Source organism: Bombus bifarius, unplaced genomic scaffold (assembly GCF_011952205.1).
Source record: "Bombus bifarius isolate JDL3187 unplaced genomic scaffold, Bbif_JDL3187 scf7180000009075, whole genome shotgun sequence".
In the NCBI taxonomy this organism is placed as follows: domain Eukaryota; kingdom Metazoa; phylum Arthropoda; class Insecta; order Hymenoptera; family Apidae; genus Bombus; species Bombus bifarius.
In genome coordinates, this window is record NW_022884882.1 from 92,448 (window position 1) to 98,447 (window position 6,000).

The 6,000-nt window shown below is 35.9% G+C and overlaps 1 pseudogene; it reads right to left on the bottom strand.

Moving 5' to 3' along the window:
- Window positions 1-4,330: 4,330 nt before the first annotated feature.
- On the bottom strand, window positions 4,331-4,455 carry LOC117213428 (annotated as a pseudogene).
- Between the last annotated feature and the right edge of the window lie 1,545 nt (window positions 4,456-6,000).

The following is a 6,000-nucleotide window of genomic DNA, read 5'->3' on the forward strand; positions in this document are numbered from 1 at the left end:
TGTCTCGTTACAGCAATCTTGAAATCTACTCAGATAATTCACACTATAACTTATATCGGGTCTGGTATTTACACTAATATACAGCAATGCGCCAATTAAATTCTTATATCCAATGTCCTCTCTATTTATCTCAGCATTTTTAATTTTTAAGTTGGTCTCCATAGGTGTACAGTACAATTTGCTATTGTGTAATTTATATTTGTTTGCTAATGATTCTATGTATTTCTTTTGGCTTAATCTCATTTCATTTTTTAAATAATCATACTCTATATTTATTCCAAGATATTCTTTTACTTCACCTAAATCTTTCATTTCAAATTTATCAGTTAATAATTTTTTTACACTTTGTATCTTCCCTTTGTTTTTACTATAAATTAACAAATCGTCTACGTATATTAACAAATAAACAACATTGTCTCCCTCTCCATAAGTATATAGGCACAGCTCTATATTGTTCTTCTTAAAACCTAATCTCGTCACATACTTATCAAAACACTCATACCAGTCCCTCGGACGTTCTTTTAACCCATAAAGCGCTTTCGATAATTTACAAACTCTATTCGTTCCGTCCGCATATCCCTTTGGTTGATTTACATATACCTCCGAGGTTACTTCACCATTTAAAAAGGCAGTTTCTACATCCATTTGCTCAATTATTAATCCATTTTGACAACAATATGATAGCAATATCTTAAAGGTCTGATTACTCGCCACTGGAGAATATATGTCATCGGCTACGTCTCTTTGTTGAAATCCCCTTACCACTAATCTAGTCTTATACCTGTCCTCTGATTTTTTCGTGTAAACCCATTTTACATCTAATACTTCTTTGCCTTTTACCCTTTCTACCAATTTCCAAGTTTTATTCTTATAGAGACATTCTATTTCCTTATCCATGGCCTGTTTCCAAACTTCATTATTTTCGCAACAAATCGCCTCCTCAAATGTACGAGGGATATCTACTTTACAATAATTTGCATGAATCTCGCAAATATTTTCCTTTTCTGGATACCTTACTGGAGTTTTCTTAATACGTGTAGATCCCCTAGGAGTGTTTGAGCTTTCAATACTACTATTATTTTCATCTTTCCTACCTTCTAACTCTTCCTTATCCATACCATCCAATGAATAATTATCTTCGCTATCATTTCTATCTGCCTCTAATGAATTTTCCTCAAAACCGATACATTTAGTGTCTGTTCTATGACCTCTACATGTCTAGCTATTGTTATTTTCCCACCTAATAAGACTCTGTATCCTACTTCACTATATCCTAATAGAATTCCCATATCTGCCTTCTTGTCCCATTTGGAAACTCTTTTTTGTTCTGGCCTTCTTACAAAAACTTTACTTCCATATAGATGTAGATTTTTAACACTTGGTTATCTCCCGAAGAATATTTCAAAAGGTGTCTTTCTCTCTATAGTATTCGCTAATATTCGATTTTTCAAGTATATCGCTGTACAAACTATTTCCGGCCAGTACCTTTTATGTACTTTCGCTTCCGCTAACAAGCAACGCGCCATGTCCATCACTGTTCTATTATACCTTTCCGCTGTCCCGCTTAATTCATGTACGTATGTTGGGCAATTATTTATTCTTATACCTTTATCCCTAGCAAATTTATAAATTCGATTATTTAAATATTCTTTACCATTATCGCATCTTAATATTTTTAACCTCTTGCCCGTTAAATTTTCGGCTTCATTTACGAACTGTACGAAAGAATCAAAGACCTCATCTTTTGATTTTATACAATAGATCCTAGCTATTTTACTATAATCATCGATAAATGAAATGAAATATTTTTCTCCATTGAATCCGGTAGTCTTAAAGGGACCACATACGTCCGTATGAATAATTTCCATTATTTCCCTAGCCTTAGTTCGATTATTTTTGAAAGGTAAGTTATGCATTTTGCTTTCTATACACACCCTACATTTCAAAAGTTCCTTTTCAAATTCATTCGGTATGCCAGTCACTAGCTGCTCTTTACCCAAAATCTCTAAATATTTAAAATTTACGTGTCCTAGCATCCTATGCCATCTTTCCTTTTTACTCATACCACTACGTTCGGCGCTGTTTACTAAGTGCTTCTTCCCTTTCAATATACTTTTTATTCTATATGTCCCATTCTCTTTGAACGCTACAGCTGTAAGTATATTATCCTCATCTATTACTTTCGCAATATTTCCTTTGGAAATAACCGTATTCTTATTGTCTGTTAGTTTACCTAAACTAATCAAATTTGCGGACATTTCTTTCGCGTAAAATACTTTCCTCATATTTATTTTATTTTGTTTTCCGAATGCTTCAAAATAACTTATAACATTCCCAACTTTTGTCGCTTTTATCGGTCTATTATCGCCTAAATATATATTCACCGGTTCTTTTAGGTCGATAGATTTATCGAAATAATTTATATTATTAATTATGTGATCGGTACAACCGCTATCTAATAGCCACACTATTTCGTTCTTACTTATTTCATTCGTCTCACTGCTGTTTGCTGCGTGCGCCGTTGCTGTCCATATGCCTGCTCTTGAGTTTCCATGCTCGCCCGTGCCGGTTGTTCATTGACGATGAAAGTTTCCACGTCCCCTGCTCGTATTGCCATTGTTCCCTCTTCCCCTGTTTCGACCACGTGTTGGCCCATGCCAATAGCCGTTACTGCTTCCCGCTTGGACGCCATTTTGACACTCTCTCGCAAAGTGTCCTAATCTTCCACATCTGAAGCATCCTTCCTTTTTTGCAGAAAAGGCGTTGGTTTGCCTTTCTCCTCGATTGGATTTATTTTTCTTCTCTGCTATCTCTATTTTATTTTTCACATACGCTACCGTTTGATCCTCTTCTTTCAATGCGTCTATTATGTCCGCTATGTAGCTGTATTCTTCGGGTAACGTATTCAGCATGTAATTCAGCTTTTCCCTCTCACTTACTTGTGCGCCCGCACTTTTTAATTCATTGATTAATTTTTCGAAATCGTTAAAGAATGATGCTGAATCACTGTAGTTCTCCAGTCTTATGTTTTCCAGTCTCCTTCTGCATACGTTCTGCAGTGCCGTCGACTCTTTCAAGTACATTTCATCGAACCTTTTTATTATATCATACGCCGTTTTTCCTTCCCTAACATACTCCAATTGTCTGTTCGATATTGCACTATAAATTATATTAATCGCCTTCAAATCCTTTTTGTCCCAGTCTTCATCGTCTCTTTCGTTCTTCATTCTAGTTGTAACAACCTCGCATTCCTTATATTTGAGAAACATCGTGATTCTTTGCTTCCACATTCCATAATCCTCACCATCGAATATAGGTATCATGATTTCCGATCTCTCCATTTTAATTGATTCTTCTTTTTTTCTTTTCTTACTCAAGCGTTCCTACGTGCTCGAAGTATATTTTTTTTCTGAAAGTTTTTTTTTTTTTCTTTACTGAAAACTCACTCGCAAGATCGTAACCACGCACTAAATATCTTGCAAAACTAGTAACCACGCTCTGCTACCATGTTAAGGAAATTCGAGGATTTGGGAATACAAATAATTGACTATATTTCCCACACAACAGTTATACATCTATATTACACTCTGAAGAACGTCTTGCACGCACGCTTGTCGCCAACCGACTATCCTAGATTCTTCTAACATCTGGCAACAGTCTTTTGTCTCCACTAAGACCTTGACGCCCTCTAACCCTTACACACACACTCTCATGTACAGTGTAAATGTATCACTTCCCTAACAGGGACACACGTTGTATTAGAAATCAATCTCCAGACAGAAACTGCCTAGTAACGGCGTTTGGATCTTTCTCGATGTTTCCAAAGAGTATACAACAAGCTTTTGACAGAAATTGCCTAGCAACAACGATTGGAATCTTCTCGATGTCTCCAGCGAGCATATAAGAAACAAATGCAGTCGTATAGCGAAAAAGATTTTCATCAGATATTGATTCGTGCGATCGCCTTGGAAAGTGATACATCGAGCAATTTACCGAGTGTCTCAGCAATCGTATTTTTGTGTTTAAAATTATTCTACGCATGGTAAAGAGTTATCCCGTTGACCGTGGATTCGTTTGAACCCCGGAACATTGTTAATAGCGTTAATTAAATTCATTATTCGTAAAACCTATCAATCGTTAATCTTATTATTCGTTAAATTCATTATTCGTAAGACATATTATTCGTTCCTCTTATTGTTCGTTAAACTTATTATTCTTTAATCTAATTATTAGTTAAACTAATCGTTTGTTAATCTTATCATTTATTAAACTCATTATTCATAATATTTTGTAAAATCTTGTTTATTCGCGTAAACATATTCTCTGTTTTGTAAAACAATGGCTAATTCAAACGAAGAATCATTACGCGCCTTAAATCCTAATGATAACCCGACATATATATGTGTTCTATCCTTGTCTACGGGAATGTTAAACGTGTTTCCTTTCGTACTGCAAAAAAAAATTCTTTTTTTTTACGTGGAGGAAATCTTCATAGACACCTTACCACCCTGTGGGAACGGGCGGAAGGTAGTGCCGGATTCTTACCGGCTAAAACCTCCACGAACGGGACAGTGTATCAGTGCGAGTTTTGATCGCCGGACCCCTGTGTGCTGAACACCAAGCACCTTTAACCAAGTATTCCCAGAAAGTACACCCAGAAGACACGCACGGGAGGCGCTGGCCGCTTACCTGTAGTATATTACTTTTAAGAGAAATTTTGGTTTTTCCGTCCCCTTTTCTGAAGATCGTTCATGCCGAGGATTCGAACTCGCGACGCGTCGTCTTCAGTTCTGGGCTTTAACGAGCGTAGCTGGCTGCCCCGTCGACTTTCTACCTGATTGAAAAGTATTTGATTCTTAATGTGGCAATGTATATCAGGAAGTATTCTAATTAGCCTCTTGAAGGAGATGTATATTTTTCATAGCCCTCTCAAAATATAAGGGGTAAAATTAAATAATTCCCTTAATTAAATCATTACTATTAAGTCTATTATGAAGCGCTGAATAATATATTTTTGCTGCTATTATATTTATTGTAGTAAGAGAAGACTGTTCTAAAAGAATTCGTGCCTCTTCTATTGCGCTTATTTTCAAGATGTCTAGCCTTGCGTTTTCCATCGCACTGGCAGAGATTTTATAACGTATGGGATTGGCATAAGTTATAAATAGGTCTAATTAATAATTTGTAACAGAAGATTTTAACCTCAAAATTTACGTCCGATGCAAACGATCGAATTTGCAACAAATGACCGCAACAGTAATGGGTTAGAAGGACAAGAAAATACATATGTATGTATCCTTCTTTTGTGAAACAGAAGAACTTTATTTGTTCCTCTGCTTTTCCAACGGCACCGGAACGATGTTGATTCTCCAATCAAAAGCAATGTCTATCGTTCTCGCTTTCCTAACCAAAATTGTCCTTAACGAATCAGATCATCTCGTGACCTCAGACACACCCACCCCTAGCTTTCTTCCACCACAACATCGTCACTAAACGACTCAGTCTCCGTCTTTAGAATAGGCAACACCTTTTACCGAGTTTCTACCCTTAGAACGATCGCATACTTAACGTATAAGTGTAACTAGGTTTTGCATAAAGTTAATGGAATGATTTATGTGTGTTAATTCAGTGTATATTCCATTGTGATTGCTGAATTCATAATAAAGTTTAATAAAAGCAAAATTGATAGTTGTGTTACGACTCAGCTATTTTATTTTATCATCCAACCCTCAACTATACGTGAGACTAGCCGTTGGCAGGATGATTTCTTCTTTGTTTCTGTAGTTAGCTGCTACAGTTATTGTTATGGTTTTATAAACTAGTAATTTGTTGCTCATGCTCAATTTAGATGTTCTTGCTGTAAGATAGTGCAACGATTTTCTCATTATCATTAGGTGTTTAATGTTTTCCAGTCCAACTTATGATCCAAATACAGTACAAGGTATTTAACCGAAGTTGTTTGTTCTATTTCCTGATTTAACAATTTAATCTCAGAAGATT